A 19,089-nucleotide genomic window follows, 5' to 3' on the forward strand; every position below is an offset into this window, starting at 1 on the left:
GCTTTGTCTCCAGCTGCGAGAGATAAAACTGTCCCTTTCGCCTTCTGTGCTATGCATAGACAGCCGCACATAAAACTAAGCACTAGAAGAAATAATACATTCCCTTGCACCTTCCTTGGGAAGCAATGCTGCTGCAGAGGAACTCTTCCCCCAGCTCCTGTAATCCTGAGATATGTCTCACAGTGCAGAATGCTCCCATGTGAGAACAGGGCATAAATATTGGTGGATCCAAAGAGTCAGGAGATCAGCCCTAGGTATGTTGCATCTGTGCAGTAACTGCGGGGATCCCTGTAACGCGGGGCATCTCTAATATCACACACCCTTCCCCTAATGAGGACAGGGCTCCCTATATGGGGCTCACCCCATGTTAGCAACACAACAGCCCTGTGAGACAGGTTTCCTCTGTTTAAGTGCATTGTCCAAGGCTTTGCCCACTGAACTGTACATTACGCCAGCACTCTAGGTCTTTGCAGACATTAGTGACTTGGTTAACTTGGGGTGCTGCTTTAGCTACAATGCCCCCCCCCAAGCTTTTGCAAGTGTGTAGCTGAAGTGGATTTAGTTGGAAGACTTGAAGCAGCTTTAGAAGAGAAGTTAATGTTCATGAGATACCAGCATTGATTGGATCAGGAAGGTGTTGTCACCAGTTCCTACAACTGGTATGAGCCATGGGGTTAGAGCAGGCATCCCCAAACTTTGGCCCTCCAGATGTTTTGGACTACAATTCCCATCTTCCCCAACCACTGGTCCTGTTAGCTAGGGATCATGGGAGTTGTAGGCCAAAACATCTGGAGGGCCAAAGTTTGGGGATGCCTGGGTTAGAGTGATGGGGTTTTCTTTTGTGGAGACAGGTGGTGGTATTCACTCTTCAGCTACTTGATTAGATCTAGGTTTGAACAATCTGCTTGTCTCCCAGAGCCACAATATTGCCATTATTTTTGGATCACACTGACTGGTTTGCAAAAGGTCATCCTATCCTGTGCATATGACAGAAGACTAGAGGAGTCAGCTCCTAGGGGCTGAAGGCCCCCCAATAAAATATTGGAGGGAGCCAGCCCCCCCCAGATGATTGGCATTGCCCATTCAAATGATGTGTGCACATGCCATGTCTGGTTTAGGTCTCAAGAAGCCAGTGCTGGATTTCCAAATAGGCAGAGTAGGCATTGGCCTATGGGCCCCATGCCTTTTAGGTGCACCGTGACAACGGATCAAAATAATATTGATTTGATCTCGATCTAGTTAGTTGGTAAAATAAAAAATGTATTAGGAGATAATTTTGCAAGGGAGGCCCTGATATTTCGACTGCCTAGGGGCTTCCACATGGTTTAATCTGGCGCTACCTCCTTGCAAAGTGAACTAAACTGATTGGCAATACTGAGGTGGAGTTTCTCCCAGGTTATAACTGGTAGCCAGGCTGTTAACACCATCTAGTCCAGCATCCTGTTCTCACAGTGACCCACCAGATGCCTATGGGAAGCCTGTAAGTAGGACCCGAGTGCAGCAGCCCTCTCCCCTCCGGCAGTTTCCAGCAACTGGTATTCAGAAGCATACGGCCTCCAACAGTGGAGGTAGAACAACCCATCAGGGTTAGTTAGCTTCATCCTCTTTAAAGGGGTCACCTGTGTCAGCCGGATAGCTCAGCTGGTTAGAGTGTGGCGCTGATAATGCCAAGGTTGCAGGTTCAATCCCCACTTGGGACAGCTATGTAGTCCTTCATTGCAGGGAGTGGGACCCTGGATGATCCTCAGGGTCCCTTCCAGCTCTACAGTTCTATGATTCATTTGCAGAGGATTTCACCCTAGGTGACCTTAAGCAAACCATCCCACTTTCTCTCAGCCTTTGCATGTACCTTCCCACCCTGCTGTGGGATGGAGAAGCAAGTGTCTGCATCAGCCCGATGTGGATGGCAGGACCACAGTCTGGAGGCATAGCTGTCTCCCTTTTCTCGTGAGGATGCCTATTCAGCATAAGGGAATTTCCCTTAAAAAAAGGGAGAACTTGACAGCTATGCCTGGAGGACAATGGAGTGTTTGTGCAATCTTGTGTATTGAACTAAGAAGAACTCTGCTGGATCAGGCCAGTGGCCCATCTCATCCAGAACGCCTGTGAGAAGCTTGCAGTAGGACCTAAGCACAAGAGCACTCAGGGAGATCTACTTTTAGGCAGGAGGCCATGTAGCCCAGCATTTCTCTCTTCACTGAAGGATCTGCCTTCCTCATAAGTGACTCTTGTGCTGGATGGGCAGAATGCCAGCCCTTCAGCCCTCCCTTCTTGAGACGTTGTGTTTGACACAGCAGACATGTCAGCAAACTGGACATTTTGCCTGAATGCTTCTGGCAGACCTAGACATGGCTAACTGGGGTTTTGTTTGAGTCTGAGTTTCCTCAGATTAGGGGCTGTTTTGCTGCCAAGCCAGAGCAGATATTGCTCGATAGAACCTACCAAATATAGGGAAACATTCCTACACTGGAGAAGGAGAAAGTCTGTTCAGAGATTTGTATGATACCACTCGCAGTACATCTATTTATAAATATGCATGGGGTGGAGCTGAGGGGGAAATTTTTTAACAAGTGTTGTGAACAAGCACAGAATTATAGTGATATAACAAATGAGCTAACGTTTTATTTATGTAACATCTTATTCAGACAGCTATCAAGAGAGAGTGTACAATCACGAGGCTGGACAGGCATCCAGGAAGCCTCTTTCTCCAATTTGCTGCAATGAGGCAGGATTAATTATGCTAACTAGACCATCTTAGAGAGATTTTCCTCCAGTTTACACCCAGCCTAAACAGTGCAACCCCATGCATGTCTACTCAGAAGTCCCACTGAATTCCATTGGGCTTATTCCCAGGTAAGGGAGCATGGAATCGCAGACTAAGGTACCTAAATAATCTGGAATTTATTTCTACACAGCGATGGAAATCCTACATTTTCAATACTCACTCGGGTCCTATTGAAATAGATGGTACAGATGCACATTTACAGGGTGCAGGATTGCAGTAGGTCAGTTTGCTCCAGAAAATGAATAGCTCCTCTGTCTCTACTCCCCAAAAATGTTCCCTGTACACTTCATGTTTAAAGAGATTCATTTTTCACTACAGAAGTGTTTAGTTAAAAACAGTGTTTCTGTCCCGTTTTATATCTCCCCCTCTTTCTTTCTTTCTTTCTTTCTTTCTTTCTTTCTTTCTTTCTTTCTTTCTTTCTTTCTTTCTCTGATGGTGAGCACCATCGAGGAGTTAAAAGGAGCCCCATTTACAAAGCTGTCTAGTTGGAAGTGAATGTTGCGTTCTTTGCTTATCAGTAGTAAAAAAAATGTTTATGAGTACTCATGGCAATAACTTAAAGCACACTGTGCCAGGTTTTCCATTATATTATACAAAATGTGCAAAAATGTACAAATAAAGGAATGTGTAATGCAACCAATACAGGATATTAATCTGGAGGAAACCAATTGATTATTGATGTGAGCTCTCTATCCAGGGAAGGCTCATCTGTGTTTAACTGTTCAGTGGTGAAAAGAATTCTGGCAAGTCCTGCTTCCCACCCCTGCTGGTGCTGCAATAATCTGCCTGCCTAAACTGCTGTGGCACAGACCAACACCTTTTATTTCACAGTAAGGGAGGGAGGGAGGGACGCAGGAGGTGCTGTGGGTTAAACCACTGAGCCTAGGGCTTGCCGATCAGAAGGTCAGCGGTTCAAATCCCTGCGATGGGGTGAGCTCCCATTGCTCTGTCCCAGCTCCTGCCAACCTAGCAGTTTGAAAGCATGTCAAAGTGCAAGTAGATAAATAGGTACCGCTCCTGCGGGAAGGTAAACGGGAGGGACGCAGGAGGCGCTGTGGGTTAAACCACTGAGCCTAGGGCTTGCCGATCAGAAGGTTGGCGGTTCAAATCCCCGCAATGGGGTGAGCTCCCATTGCTCTGTCCCAGCTCCTGCCAACCTAGCAGTTTGAAAGCATGTCAAAGTGCAAGTAGATAAATAGGTACCACTCCTGCGGGAAGGTAAACGGCGTTTCTGTGCCCTGCTTTGGTTCACCAGAAGCGGCTTAGTCATGCTGGCCACATGACCTGGAAGCTGTACAGTTGGCCAGACCACTGCAGTGGCATAAATGAGAAAACTGAGATGGGCAAAATTTCATGGAGCTCTTAGAAAGTATCAGCTCTTTGGTCCTATGTGGCATGTTTCCAATGTTTTCCCTGGCTCCAAACAAGTTCATGACCACTATGTAGAACATAAGAAAACAAGAAGTGCACTCAGGAGTGCCAACTTGGCCCCGTGACCATAGATGCCCAGAGCCGTGAGTGCTATGCAGCATGCAAGGCCCTGGCACTGAAATTTGTGGGTGCCCAGCCCCTTCATAGGGAATTTTGTGGGTGATCGGGCACCCAGGGCCCCAGGATGTTGGCACCTATGAGTGCACTGCTAGATTTGGAGCATTCTCAGTCCAGTTTGTGGTCAGTCAATCAGAGTATGAAAGCAATAGCTCTCTTTCTCTGTCCCAAACACCATGGGTTGCATCCAGCCCCTAAGTTAGTGCAAGGACCTCCCCTTCCTCCTCTTCACATGCGGCTCCTACATAGCTTCTAGGGCGTTCCCCCAGAGGAAGTTTTAGGGTAGTGTGACCAGAGCAGTTGCACTGGGCGCTGTGTGGCAGGGGTGCCAAAACAATGCTGTAGAACAGAGTGTGAGGGGCGCGGGCACCAAATTTTAGTGTCACACTGGGTGCAACTGAAATTTGAGATCCCAAAGTCCACCGCTGGTTCCCCCAATCCTCTGGAGCAGATTCAGGAAGGCTATGGGGTGCACACAAGGGGAGGGGAGGAAGTCCCATGGCAGTAGCAGTAATCTTTTCACTGATGGAATGTGTTAGTAGAATTACCAACCTATGTCTGAAATAATGTGTATAATCCCTTTTAAAAGCTATAAACTAGCATCTTGTGGCAGTGGGTTCCGCATGTTAATGATGCACCGTGAAAAGAAATCCTCCCTTTCGGTGTGTCCTGAAACCTATTGCCATCTAATTCTGAATATTTCCTTTGCAGTGAAATATATATGTATATATATACGGTATTTTTCAGTGTATAAGACTATGTCACCCCCTAAAAATAATGTCCCAAATTTGGGGGCGTCTAAAACATGGATAGATGCCCCCCCATTTTCTTAAATTGGAGTCCCCCATAATAGGGGGTGTCTTATATATGGGGGCATCCTATTGACGGAAAAATACATAATGTTACTTATGTTCTGCCTAGTCCCCTTTAACATGCATATAGCATGTTATTAATTTTTCATTTGTTAGGAATGGGGCAAATATGTTTGCTCTTCCGATTTGGTGCTGTATACTTTGGCAGACTAGCAGCTTTTGGGCTGCTGTCTCTTTTTGCTAAAATGCCAGAGACATAAGCTGTGTGTTCGCAAGCTATGTGCATGTTAAAGGGGACTAGGCAGAACATAAGTAACATCATGCTTTCTCTGCCACTGAAGGAGAAGGGCATGCCACTAGGTCCTGTAAGGAGTGAAAGCTGGTCATTTGGCTCCCCCAGAGGGTACCCGCCAACTGTGATGTGTAACCAGTGTCAAATCTCGACACTCCCGAATACCCACCCACACGCCCCTCACAATCTTGCCCTGTTTCTCACCCCTCAGTGCTCTGATTCACATTTCCTACAAGGAGGCAAGTGCTGGTGTCTGTGTGCTGCAGACGCATAAATAATAGAACTGAAATCATCCTTAGTTAAAAATAGATATTCTTCTTAATAAATATTTTACTTACTGTCTTTAGGATATAAAGCTCCCCTGACTGAAACCTTGGTCTTTTGCCCAAAGAGCTTAAAACTACCCCTAGTTCTGGCTTTGCAAACAACATGGGACTGGTTTAAAAAGACTCTTTCTTAATGTCTATTATTGGACCGGGGGGGGGGGAGTTGGAGTAGAAATCCTTGCTGCTCAAATATTTTAAACTATTTAAATATAATGGTGAGTCAGGGCAGCTTCTCATTTGGTAGATAATTTAGGTAACCTTTGTACTTAACTGATGCAAATTCATAATGAAACGTATCCTGAATGTTTATGAGTTCCTTTCTTTTCCTTTGTTCCATTGTCTAAAATGAGAGCAGGAAAGTGGATGATTTCAATAACTGGCAGAGACCCAAAGAGCACAGGTTATTGAAAAAGACTTTGTTAGGGTGCTGGAGTTGGTCTTCTTGGGACCTGGCTAAACTATAATTGAAGAGGCATTAGAGGTTACATACCAAGGTAGCTTACCTAAATTAGATGTTAGGCCACTGATTGGCTTACTTATTTAAAAGGTAAACAAACACTTTCCAACACCTGTGACCCTATGTCCTGTAATAGAATGCATACCAACACCCAAATCTGCAAGAATGTGTAGAGAAATACAGGGCATGAAAACACTGAAATGATTTCACAGACAGAGCAGTGATATTCAAGAGACACTGTATTGTAATCATCTGATGAGCTTGTGTCAACCTTCTATGAGCAAAACTCCAAATCTTGTTGATATCGTCCAGCAAACTGAACCTGCCCTAAATATTTTTGGTAGCAAACTACTTACTCCAATAGTCTATGGTGTTGAAATCTGGGGCTCCAATTTGAACTCTGTTAAAGTTTTGGGAACTCTGCAGATTCTCCCCCCCCCCCCCGCTTTCCATTGTACCATCAGGAAGTAGCAGCAGCTCTTCTTCATACAGAATCTGGGGGAGTCAACAATTAAGGCAAGAGCAGACTGCATTGAGTTAAAGTATACTGTATTTTAGAAATTGCTACTGTGCCTATTGAGTGTTTTCCTGCACTGTGCTATATGGAATTGGGTGATAACCAACTATAGAAAGCAGTTTGTCAAGGTGTTTTAGACTATTATTATTTTCCAGAACTGCTGAGCTCTTCTTTGACCTTGTATAAGTGTCAACGAAGGAATTGGCTCTTTTTGATAGAATCCAGAATCTACAACTAATTAGAAACACCAAATTCCCCCCTTGGTATCCTCTCTTGAGAACAGAGCATTTTAGAGCTAGTTATCTGACCAAACTCTTACCAGTTTCCTTAAGAAATTACTTTATTGATCTGTGTTTCCAAGTGATGCCCACTGCAGTCTTGGAGGGCCTCTACAACAAGGTCCCATACACAGATAGACTTTGTATTTGTGGCCAACCCTCAAGTGGAAGGCATCACTCATCTGTTAGCCTGTCCCTTATATAGAGACCCAAGAGATTACTTTCTGAAACTCTTGTTCACAGAAGCAAGCAGGCATATCCTGGCAGAAATTGTTTGGTTTCTTTTGAGTGACAGTAATAACTTCAAAACACACAGAGTAGCCCTTTGTGCACAGGCTGCAAAGAAAGAAAGAAAGAAAGAAAGAAAGAAAGAAAGAAAGAAAGAAAGAAAGAAAGAAAGAAAGAAAGAAGAGGAAAAATCTGATAGTAAGATAGAATAGCTAGAAATTGTTGTGTTGATTCAGAGGTTGGATCTGAAATCAAGCTGGAATTGAGTTTGTTGGTGTCTCTGGTAACCTCTCTCTCTTACATCAAGGATGTTGGCAAATTGGATTTTAAAAAGGCAAAATAATATTAGAACTGGAGCTGTCAGAGATGCGCAAGGGAAACTGTTTTAATGCTCAGGAACTTGCAAAGTCTTTTTTATATTATGGATTTTTATAGATGTATGTTCTGCATTATTTTATTAATACATTTGCCTAATACAAGTTTGGCTAGAACAATAAACTTATGACCTTGAACATGAATGTAATTAAAAGGCATGGCAACAACAAAAAATATTTGCATTGATCAGTGTGCTCCTATTCCTTTACATCAAGTTCATCATGCTACCTGTGTAGCTTAGTTTGGAACTTTTTGCTGTAAACAGCATTGGAGTTTTGGACAGGGCAGTCATGCCAAGCACACATTAAAAAAAAATCATTGCTCCAAAGAAAGCGCTTGCCAGGGTGCTTTTGGTTTATGTCTTTATGTCTTTGGTTTATCTTGAGACACCAATCTGTCCATTTGTAAGATCCAGGGCCTCTGGGTTCTTTGGCTGTGTACACATCATTCATTTAAAGCACATGGCTCCCTGCAAAGAATCCCTGGGGATTGCAGTTTACCACTTACAGAGATATAATTCCTAGGATCCTTACCAAACTACAGTTCCCATGACTTTTTTGGGGGTAAGAGGAAAGTCATTTGCTAAATGTATGGTGTGTGCGCCACTTTTGTCCTTCTAAAACAATGTATTAATGTGGCTGCTCTTCTAGAATGCATATCTCTGCAAGTGATTTTGTGTTTTGAGTGTCATATCCTGCCTAGCTGATTATTGAAAGTGGCTCAAAACAAAGGGCAGACAATTAGATTTGTATATGTGTGCATGCCTGCACAAGCAAGCATGGGATGGTGAATGAATGAATGAATGAATGAAATGAATGAATGAATGAATAAACAAACATTAAATGGCTGTAATATTGAGGTCACAATAAAATAGACAAAAGCTGCTCCCACATCCACTAATGCTTGCTAATTTGTTTTCTTTAAAATATTTGTTCACATCAGGTTTTATAATTAAACTATTATCAGTCTGAATAACAGGCCTGGAAGCTAACTGATTACCCTTTTTTTCAAAGGTCTTAATGCCTCTCCATGGGTAGGGACGCGGGTGGTGCTGTGGTCTAAACCAGTGCTCCCCAACCTTTTTATCGCCGTGGACCAGTCAACATTTGATAATTTTACCACGGCCCGCTGAGGGGGGGGGGATGTTGATTGTTTATATTTTATTTAGATTGTTTTGATTTAAAAATTTTAATTTAATTGTATTTGAATGTTCCTTGGGCGGCCCGGTACCAATTGATCCACGGACCGGTACCGGTCCGTGGCCCGGGGGTTGAGGACCACTGGTCTAAACCACTGAGCCTCTTGGGCTTGCCAATCGGAAGGTCGGCAGTTTGAATCTCCATGACGGGGTGAGCTCCCATTGCTCTGTCACAGCTCCTGCCAACCTAGAAATTCATGCAGTTCACGGTAAACAGCATTTCCATGCACTCTGGCTCCTGTCACAGTATTCCTTGCACCAGAAGCGGTTTAGTCATGCTGGCCACATGACCCAGAAAGCTGTCTGTGGACAAATGCTGGCTCCCTCGGCCTGAAAGCGAGATGAGCACTGCAACCCCATAGTCGCCTTTGATGGGACTTAACCATTCAGGGGTCCTTTACCTTTTTACCTTTCTACCGTAGCTAGTTTTCCCCATACCAAGGTTGAGAAATAGACAATCACTACCCCCTGCTCCCAATCGGTTAATCATCGTCTGTGTGCTTCTCGGGTGCACTTCTGTGTTTCACTTCCTGATATTGTTCAAACCAGGCTTCGTGACATCCATCCCAGTTTCCATGGTGTTCAATTGTGATGCCCCAAAACAATTGCAAAAGCCAAAGCTCTTTCAGTTCCAAGGCTTCTTTTCAAGAAACTTAACATAACTGGCACTTCAGTGTGAAGAGACATGCATTTCCTATTATCTCTAGTTTCCTTGGCAATGAAGACTGGACGGATTAGGTTTTTTTTTTTGTAAGTGATAGAAAATAGTTGGCGATGAGTGGCTAGAGGGACTAATAGGTGGGGAACTTCTTCATTTTGCTCACTATTACAAAACGTATCCATTTCCTCTTTTTACACTGGCATACTTGAAAGACCCATATTCTGCACCACCTAGTTCCTTTATTGATTCACTAGTAAAGGTAAAGGGACCCCTGACCATTAGGTCCAGTCGCGGACAACTCTGGGGTTGCGGCGCTCATCTCGCTCTATAGGCCAAGGGAGCCGGCGTTTGTCCGCAGGCAGCTTCTGGGTCATGTGGCCATCATGATTAAGCCACTTCTGGCGAACCAGAGCAGCGCACGGAATCGCCGTTTACCTTCGCGCCGGAGCGGTCCCTATTTATCTACTTGCACTTTGATGTGCTTTCGAACTGCTAGGTGGGCAGGAGCTGGGACCGAGCAACAGGAGCTCACCCCATCGCGGGGATTCGAACCGCCGACCCTCTGATCGGCAAGCCCTAGGCTCTCATAAATTCATAAAGTACTATTCAGTACTCATAAATCAGTACTGAATAGTACTGAATATTCTAAAGCAACAATTTCCAAATGAAAGGTTGAAACCCACCATGGTCAGATGCGGCCATGGTTTGTAAAGGAAAGTCTGAGAGAGAGAAGACCACATTGCTGGTTGTGCCCACCCAACATAAGTCCCCATGAGCACTGGTGGAGAAAGGGGGTGTGGTAGGTGCAGTCTGCCCCGGGTGTCATCCCTGAGTGGGGGGTGACATCACCGCGCTGACCCCCTGGGACATTCGCCCCACCCCCTGGGACACTTGCCCCGCCCCACAGGCAGCTAGCCCCGCCCCCACATGCACAACATGTGCACTGCTCCAGATGCTGGGGCAGCTAGCTCTGCCTCTGCCCATGGGCAGCCAGCCTAATACTCATTTTGATGTTTTTGTCCGGCTCTGACACCAGCACATGCTAGAATGACTGGGTTGCATGTTTGTCCAATCTGCCTGAGCAAAATGCATTGTTTTAATTTCAGCTTAAAATTGTTAAATAAGAAACTGTCTCTGTTCTGACCCCCTTGGCTTATGTACTTTTAAAAAGGTGAATTTTTGGCCTCTGTAACAGGGCTGAGGCTGAAAAAAAAACCACCAACCCCCCCCCCCCAGTAAATCTCTTGTTAAATATTTTATTTCCTTCTTTTATAAAAAGGACCTTTGTATTTGCTGGGTTCGGTTAATCACTGAGCCCCAGATGGAGATTTGCAGAAGTAAATGTTATGCCCTTTTCGTGACACATTAAAAAGTAAAGTGCATCCACAGCTTTGACCTTGCCATCCTCGTTAGGGATCAGTTATCCACATAACAATGGCATCCGTTCTGCCACTGAGCCGCTGGCATGCTGAGAAGCTGTCTTTTCCTCTGGCAGGAGCTATTATAAGCTAAATTTTGCGAAGGCAATGTGGTTCCACTATCTTAGGTATGCCCTCATTTGCAACACTGCAGGAATAGGTGGAATTTGCCCTTTATAGTTAAAGGAGCCAAAATGGGAGCCTCTTTTACCTTTTTCTCTCACTGCTGCTGCTCCTATCCTCTTGAACTACACTACACTTGATCTTAGCAAAAAGGCCGAGAAGTGAATGGCACTATTTAGCGGGAAGAAACTCCAATGAAGATCCTCGTCATTGCATATTTTACATGGCTGTTTATTTGTATATTTTTTAAATTTTTATATATGGATGTTTTATGATGGCCTATACTTGTAATGCCTCATAACGGTTTGGCAAAGTAAGTAAATCCTCTTGAACTATCGTATTTTTCCGTGTATAAGATGCCCCCATGTATAAGACGGCCCCTATTTTTTGAGCCCAAAATTAAGAAATAAATTTATTTATATATTTAATTGCAACATTCCACGTATAAGACGACCCCAAATCTTAAACTTCAAAAATTTTGGGGGAAATATAGCCTTATACATGGAAAAATACAGTATATACAGATACATCAACTATACCTCTTCACAGTATTGGGAGTCAGAGAGGGTGTGCCCCCTTACTTATACTGTAGTAAGCTATCGTTTTTCGGAGGGAGAATGATGCTTTGAATAACTTAGGGTGAGGAGAAATTAGGGTTGGGTCTTGTGGATTTCCATAAGGCCCCTCTGCCTTTCTCTCCATAACTTAAAACACTGCTTTCCCCGCATTGTTTATCCTATTCCATCAAGATGCTGGAAAATGAATAAGTTGAATAATGTCTCCTGTGTGAACGCTGAGCTATGGGAATTTACCACGCTCCATCTGTCACTTAACTATGCAGAGAGTGCAGCAACTTTTTCTTCGCGGTTTGGACAAGCACAGGGTGGGGCAGGAGAACATCTCTGACTCGTAACTGCTTTCTTCTAGAGAAGATGAATGCCTGAAGGAATCCATAGTATAGAACACTTGAGCCAGTGTGGTATAGTGGTTAAGAGCAGTAGACTCATAATCAGGGGAACCGGGTTCGCGTCTCCGCTCCTCCACATGCAGCTGCTGGGTGACCTTGGGCTAGTCACACTTCTCTGAAGTCTCTCAGCCTCACTCACCTCACAGAGTGTTCGTTGTAGGGGAGGAAGGGAAAGGAGAATGTTAGCTGCTTTGAGACTCCTTAGGGTAGTGATAAAGTGGGATATCAAATCCAAACTCCTCCTCTTCTTCTTCTTTGATGCAACATTAGATGCTAATTAATTAGCCAGCATTATATGATCTCCATATATTGTAGACTACATTTCCAATCTTTCCTTATTGTTGGCCATGCTGTCTGATGCTGATAGTTGTACCCTGAAATATCTGGAGGGCATCAAGTTGCCTACCACTGGGAGGATATCTAGTTTGCCTGGGACATTAAACAGTGGAGACCGTGTTGCCAGTAAGGCCCTCAAATGAGCACCCAGAGTGCCATAGATAATGATGGTGATGACCATAAGTCTGGTGTCTGCACCTGGGCTAACATGGGTGTGCCAGTGCCCTGGGGGCTGCTGCTAGTTGCCGCAGCATTGTTGTTGTTTTTAATCAATAGGAGGAAACCCGCTTGCCATGTACATGGTTACAGAAGCCTGTTTATTATGTTGACTTCAAAAATACAGCAATGTTAACTGCAACAAACTGGTGCTTATTCCCAAGTAAATGTGTTTATCAACAGAGGCGAGCCCCATTTTACCCCTATTGTTAACAATGGTGCCGTGATTTAAGTATGTTTCAAATGCAAAACTGCACATGCTCCGAATAGTTCTTTCTTCTTTATCAGACTTGGCAAACTGGTTTTTGTCTGTTTGTTGCTCTGTGGAACGACAGTGAGGCATGGGAGGATAAATGCCCATTGTATGCTTCATAACTGAAGTAATACACATGGCTGTCTAAGGAGGCCTCTGAAATGACCTACCGGTAGTTGCACCACTGAGAGGTGATCGGTCCGGCTGACTGGAAGCGGATGAGTGCAGGGACTGAGTGATTCTATTGCAGGTCCTTGCTTCTGGGAGATGGCAACCTATATACCTCATGTTTTGCACAAGGCGGCGGTTATCAGGGGCCAGAGCTGGCTTCTCTCACTATCCAAGACAGACTGTGGCAATAGTGTAGGGAACATCCGATTGCCTTCACTCCCCCATGCCTGGCACTAGTTTATTTCCTCAGCTTGAAGAGTGCTGCAGCAACATTATTTTACTGAAGTGGTACTGCAGGATTTAGGCTGCTGATCTCCCCTGACTGGGCTGGATACAGTCTGGTGAATTTATCAGTTCACATACGCTGCATTTTGCACCTAATACTTGAGCTCTCTGTTTAACTGGCTGTCTTAACCCAGTACCAGATTTCTTCTAATCTTCTCTAGTATTTTTTCCCCCCATGGAAAACCTCGAAGGCTATAACCCACTGACTGCTGCTACTCCTGACAAACATCCATTGAAACAAATAGGGTTTCTGTGGGATCAATATTTGGTAGATTGTGCTTGAAATTCTAAACGATTTGACATTTGAGGGTGGCATTTTGTGGGGTTGACAATTAGAAATAAGCAGTTTTGTAATAGCTCAGTTTCTCAACATATGCTCTCTAGGCTGTGGGGAAGTTTACGTTTTGAAGGTGACACTTCAAAAATTCTTTGTAGGAACGAACTATTTGGCATTTTGGAAAGGCATGGAACTAGCCTATGCATTTCTCTTGCTCCCTTGTGTGCCATGAGCTACTTTCTTGCCTAATGTGAAACAAATGTACCTATATTCATCTGTCAGATGTTGGAAGGTATGCACCCATTACAGGAATGAATGAAAATACTGCCTGTCCCAAGCAAGTCCCATAATAGCCAATCTTCTTTCATCGCCTGGACTGCTAGACTGGATGGATAACTGAGTGAATTATATATAAGTGTGTGGTGTGAAAAGATTACCTTGCTCTTTTCTATTCTTCTGGTGTTGTTTCTTTTTCTTCAGCAATGTTTTCTGGCTAATTTTCAGACTGATGTTTTATCTTATTCCATGTTCATATTCTTTTTTTATAGGAGGCCAAACACCACATCTTGGGATATACTTGGGCCTGAAAGCCTGAGGAGTTATCCTATAACAAATATATGATCTGTGAGGTGTAACTGTGGGGCAGTCATTCTGGGCTTGCCACTTCTCCCTTTAAAGGGGGCAGGAGGGGATATTAGATTGCCTATGCACACTAATTTCAGCACATGCATCTTCAAATTGTCCCGTTACTAGGCCTGGAGTATATATGAATTAACTTACAAAACAGTTGAGCTCTTGCAAAGCCCTCTTTTTTGACCAACCAGCTTAGCTCAACTGCAACATGTCCTTGAAGCACTGTCCTAAATCATCACTCTGTGATGCCAAATTGTTCCTTAGACTGTAAACCTGTCAGCAGGACCGGTTTATAGTTTTATTTGCATAGATCCCGGATCCTGCTTAATGAATAATAATACCAGAGCTTTAGTACTCCAGCAGTACAATTTTACAGTTCTTCTGTATCTTCTTGTTTTGTACAGCTTGTATGTAATTGAGGATACAGTGTACAAAGATAGAGAAAGGAGTATGATGGCTGTTAACTGAGAATTGGCTTGGGTCCTGCAGTGTAAACTAAAGTTATTTGATTCAAACAAAACCAGGATTCAAATCAAGCCTTGGTTTTATTCCTTATTCCAGAAATCTCTGCCCCACAGAATATGATTGATGTATCTTATGTCAAATAGCAGAACTCCTAAATGTCACTTATATTTGGAATTCTAATTTGGCTACTTTACCAGTAAAGCACATTTGGTCATGTGTATGTGTGCGTGCAGGGACGCAGGTAGCACTGTGGGTTAAACCACAGAGCCCTAGGGCTTCCCGATCAGAAGGTCGGCGGTTTGAGCTCCCGTTGCTCGGTCCCAGCTCCTGCCAACCTAGCAGTTTGAAAGCACATCAAAGTGTAAGTAGATAAATAGGTACCACTCTGGTGGGAAGGTAAACGGTGTTTCCATGTGCTGCTCTGGTTCGCCAGAAGCGGCTTTATCATGCTGGCCACATGACCTGGAAGCTGTACGCTGGCTCCCTCGGCCAATAGAGCGAGATGAGCGCCGCAACCTCAGAGTTGGTCACGACTGGACCTAATGGTCAGGGGTCCCTTTACCCTTTTATGTGTGCACACATGCACACGCACACACACACTCTTCACTTCTCCTTAAAGCATAATGGTGTTTTGAGTTTCAAAATAGACTAAAACCATTTATAGCCAATGTAAAAGTATTTTTTTTTCATTAAGGAAATAACCATGGATGCATAGCCCCATAAGGTTATATAGCTGGCAAGGTTTTGTTTTGTTTTGGGGTTTTTAAAAAAATAATAGTTCAGCTGTGGCCCAGTGGATACTTAGGGGGGTGGGGAGTTGGGTCACACTGGGAGCCAGTGTGGTGTAGTGGTTAAGAGTGGTAGACTCGTAATCTGGGGAACCGGGTTTGCGTCTCCGCTCCTCCACATGCAGCTGCTGGGTGACCTTGGGCTAGTCACACTTCTTTGAAGTCTCTCAGCCTCACTCACCTCACAGAGTGTTTGTCGTGGGGGAGGAAGGGAAAGGAGAATGTTAGCCGCTTTGAGACTCCTTAGGGTAGTGATAAAGCGGGATAACAAATCCAAACTCCTCCTCCTCCTCTTTTCTTCTTCTTCTTCTTCTTCTTCTTCTTCTTCTTCTTCTTCTTCTTCTTCTTCTTCTTCTTCTTCTTCTTCTTCTTCTTCTTCTTCATCTGGCAAGGCTGGACTGGACTCTTCTTACATTCGTTCAGTTCTGCCCATTCTTTTAAGGACTGCAGCTGATTTTCGACAACTTTCATAGACACCAAGGACTAGAACAGCAAGAGAGCAGAAGCATATATGGATAGAACTGCCTGCTGCCTGTGGCAAGGAGCAGCTGGGGAGATGTGCAGTCCAAGGCCAGAATAGGAGGGAAGAGTGCAAATGAGGATTAAGTTGCACTGGTAGAACAGTGTGCCTCTCAGCTGGAATATGGCTGCAGGTCAAGACTGTGGAATATTGCCAAGCTGCAAGGGGAGCATATATCTCAGCTAGAAAGGAGTGCTGCGGGTCAGAATTGAGATGCATTAGCAGAGACGTGCAAAGGAAGGTTGTTGACAATCTGTCTGGCACTAACCCATCCTCTTAAGTCCTCACTGGCTTGATTTTCAAGGCAGGTTATTTTTCTCATTATTTTTTTTTAAAGCAACAACAACACTGCATCCTGGTTTTAACATTTAGTTTTCCAGTTTTTTCCTTCTCAATTTGTCCTCTACTTTCTTTTCTTTTTTTGCTGCTGCTGTCTTGGATTGCTGAAGGAATCCAAGCTAACACATTCCTTCCTGAAGGCAGAATGAGCACGGCTAGCTTTAGTTATGTTCCTTTTGTAAATCCCATATATGTTCAGGTAATTGACTCTAAGTAAGATTTATGTTTCTACAGTAGTAGCATAAAAACAAAAGGAGAAGCATTAGTTTTGCAGAGGGGAGGACGCAACAAGCGCGTGTTTACACCATATGCTGCATGCATATTTAGGAGGCTGCAGAGTTTTATGAAGATGAGATATTGTGATCTACTGCAGCCTCATGGAACATGTGACTAGGTAGTAGCTCCATTGTTGCGTAGGACACAGCCTGGTTTATGTGACCAAGCGCCTCAGAAGGAAAATTTGCTATGGGAACATCAGGCACCAATTCACCAAGTCGACTCATTCTTATCAAGGATTTTACTCTTTCACTGTGGATTCAGAACATAGGCATTCTAGAGGCAATGTATTATTTCAAAAAGATGATGTGGGGAATCTGAGCAAAAGGTCTATATGCCCCCCCCTTTTTTTTACAGAGCATTTGGCCAGGCCATTTGGCCAACATTCAATTATTAGATTTGGAAGGTTATGGTATGAAACATGGCTGGCATGCATGTCTATGGTGTGGTAAGGTAAAGGTAAAACACATTTTTAAAAATTGAATCATGTTATTAGGAAAAATATAGAGAGAGTTTGGGAGGAGTATAGAAACCCGTTAGAGAGAAAAACACCTTTATGGCTGTGTGTATCTTCATCAGCCCAGAAGCTTCAAAAAGCAAGGAAACATCAAAAACTAGCAAGGCCTGAATCTTCAACATTACAAAATATTCAGACTGAGTAACACAGTAATACAACATGAGGGTTGGAGATTTCAGTACTGTATAATCTTCTCTCTCTCTCCCTCATACACACACACACACAATTTATCAGTAAGGTATTTAGCAACTGAAGAAGTGTAAGAGAGTAGATAATACTGCTCTGAGCTCCTTGGGTTTGGCAAAAGTTTTCATTGCTCCTTGCTGTCAGTTGCACAAGCTTTTAAAAAAAATGATGTCTCAGGAGAACAAGGAAAATTCTATTCCAGTCCTAGCAGTGCCAAGTATGAAATTCACGACAACATCTAGTCAATTATTGGATAGGCTAAAGGATGATTCTTGTGGTGAGAAAGTGAGAATTTGTTTAAGTTATTCAGAGATATTACTGGTTGTTTATTGAATTTGAGAATATATTAGGATAAACTTGAGAGTTGTGAAAGGGTTTGAAAGATATTTACAGAGTTCTGTAGGTTGCTATTTCTAGAGGTGTTATTTGGTTATTTTTAACTGGCCTTTTTGTTTCTTTCTTGCCACATGCTTGAGTTATATTTTAGGTTATCTTCAATGGTAAGTGAGCGTTTTAATTTTTAATTTTTTTAAAAAAATATCATTTATTTATTTATTACATTTATATCCCACCTTTTCCTTCAAGGTGGTGCATATGATTCTCCTCTTCCTCATTTTACCTTCACAACAACCCTGTGAGGTAGGTTAGGCTTAGAGGCAGTGACTGGCACAAGATCACCCAGTGAGCTTCTGCAATGCCTTGCTTTCTAATGAGAAAAATTGGAACATCATTTTTCATTCTGCAAAATGCCAAACTTCTTGATTTTTGGAAGTACAAGGAGCTTTTTAAAAAATTTTCCTGCACTGTACGTATTTTAAGTAACTCAAACAACTCCAAATAATATCATTTTATTTAGGCTTTTTTTTAAAAGTACTTGAACAAGTACTTTTAAATGTTTAAGCTTGAAGCCATGCATTTTGGCACAATGTAGTTTCAGATTCCACTGTTAAATAGCCCCTACCCCCTCTATTGCTTTAACTAGGAGTACTGGCAGGGTAAGTCTTACATGTACACAAGTTATAGACAATAATAATAATAATAATAATTTAAAAATATCCTTTAAACAATTTGATGCTTTCACAGAATGTCAAACAGGTGCGACTGTGACCATGGGCATAGCCAGGATTTATTGGGGGGGGGAAGGGCAGGCTTTATGTTGGGGGGGGGGCAGAACTGAGTTATCCGCAGTGCAATTGGTCAGTTAAGTATTTTATTAATTTATTTGATTTGGTGAGGGCAGCTAGCCCCCTGATCTCCTCCCCCCCCCCCCGCCCTGGCTACGCCCATGCTTGTGACTTTACAATAAAAGTAAATTGGAGCTCACCACATCTTTTGTAATATATGTGCCTCGGAAAGATACACCTGCAAAGGAACTTTTAATATTTCCAATTGTACAATCCAAAAATGTACAGAGAAAGAGATGCATTGTTCTAACCAGCACTACAGTAAATAAAAATAAAAATATGTTGGCATGTTTTCAGTTAAGTTGGGAAGTTGGCATGTGGTTTTTTTTTCAATTAAGGAGAATTAAACGAATTTTGGTTCATTTTGACAAATTTTCCCCTCCGATATTAAATTATGAAGATCACGGTTATCTCATCGCCTTATCTAACCTATCTATCACCCAGTAATTTTCAATACAGCAGCTGCCCTATTTCTGAAGCTGGGCTAAGGCTATTTCCTCTGTGCCGCCCCCGTAGCTCTGCATGTTGCGGGCGGCGGCGGCGGGTCTTCGTGCCAGGTGGCACCTCGCGCAGCTGAACGCCGTCAGGTCTGTTGCCGCGGCAACCCCGGCGCTCTCGGCCCCTCCCACCACCTTTGCCTACAACTCTCTCGTATTTA

General features: G+C 43.5%; 1 protein-coding gene across 1 annotated transcript in view; it reads left to right on the plus strand.

The window, feature by feature from the left end:
• Positions 1–19,089, plus strand: part of ENDOV (endonuclease V) — a 158,571-nt gene that overhangs the window by 103,797 nt on the left and 35,685 nt on the right. The window lies entirely within an intron of this gene.

The sequence above is a fragment of the Zootoca vivipara genome, chromosome 2 (assembly GCF_963506605.1).
Source record: "Zootoca vivipara chromosome 2, rZooViv1.1, whole genome shotgun sequence".
NCBI lineage: Eukaryota > Metazoa > Chordata > Lepidosauria > Squamata > Lacertidae > Zootoca > Zootoca vivipara.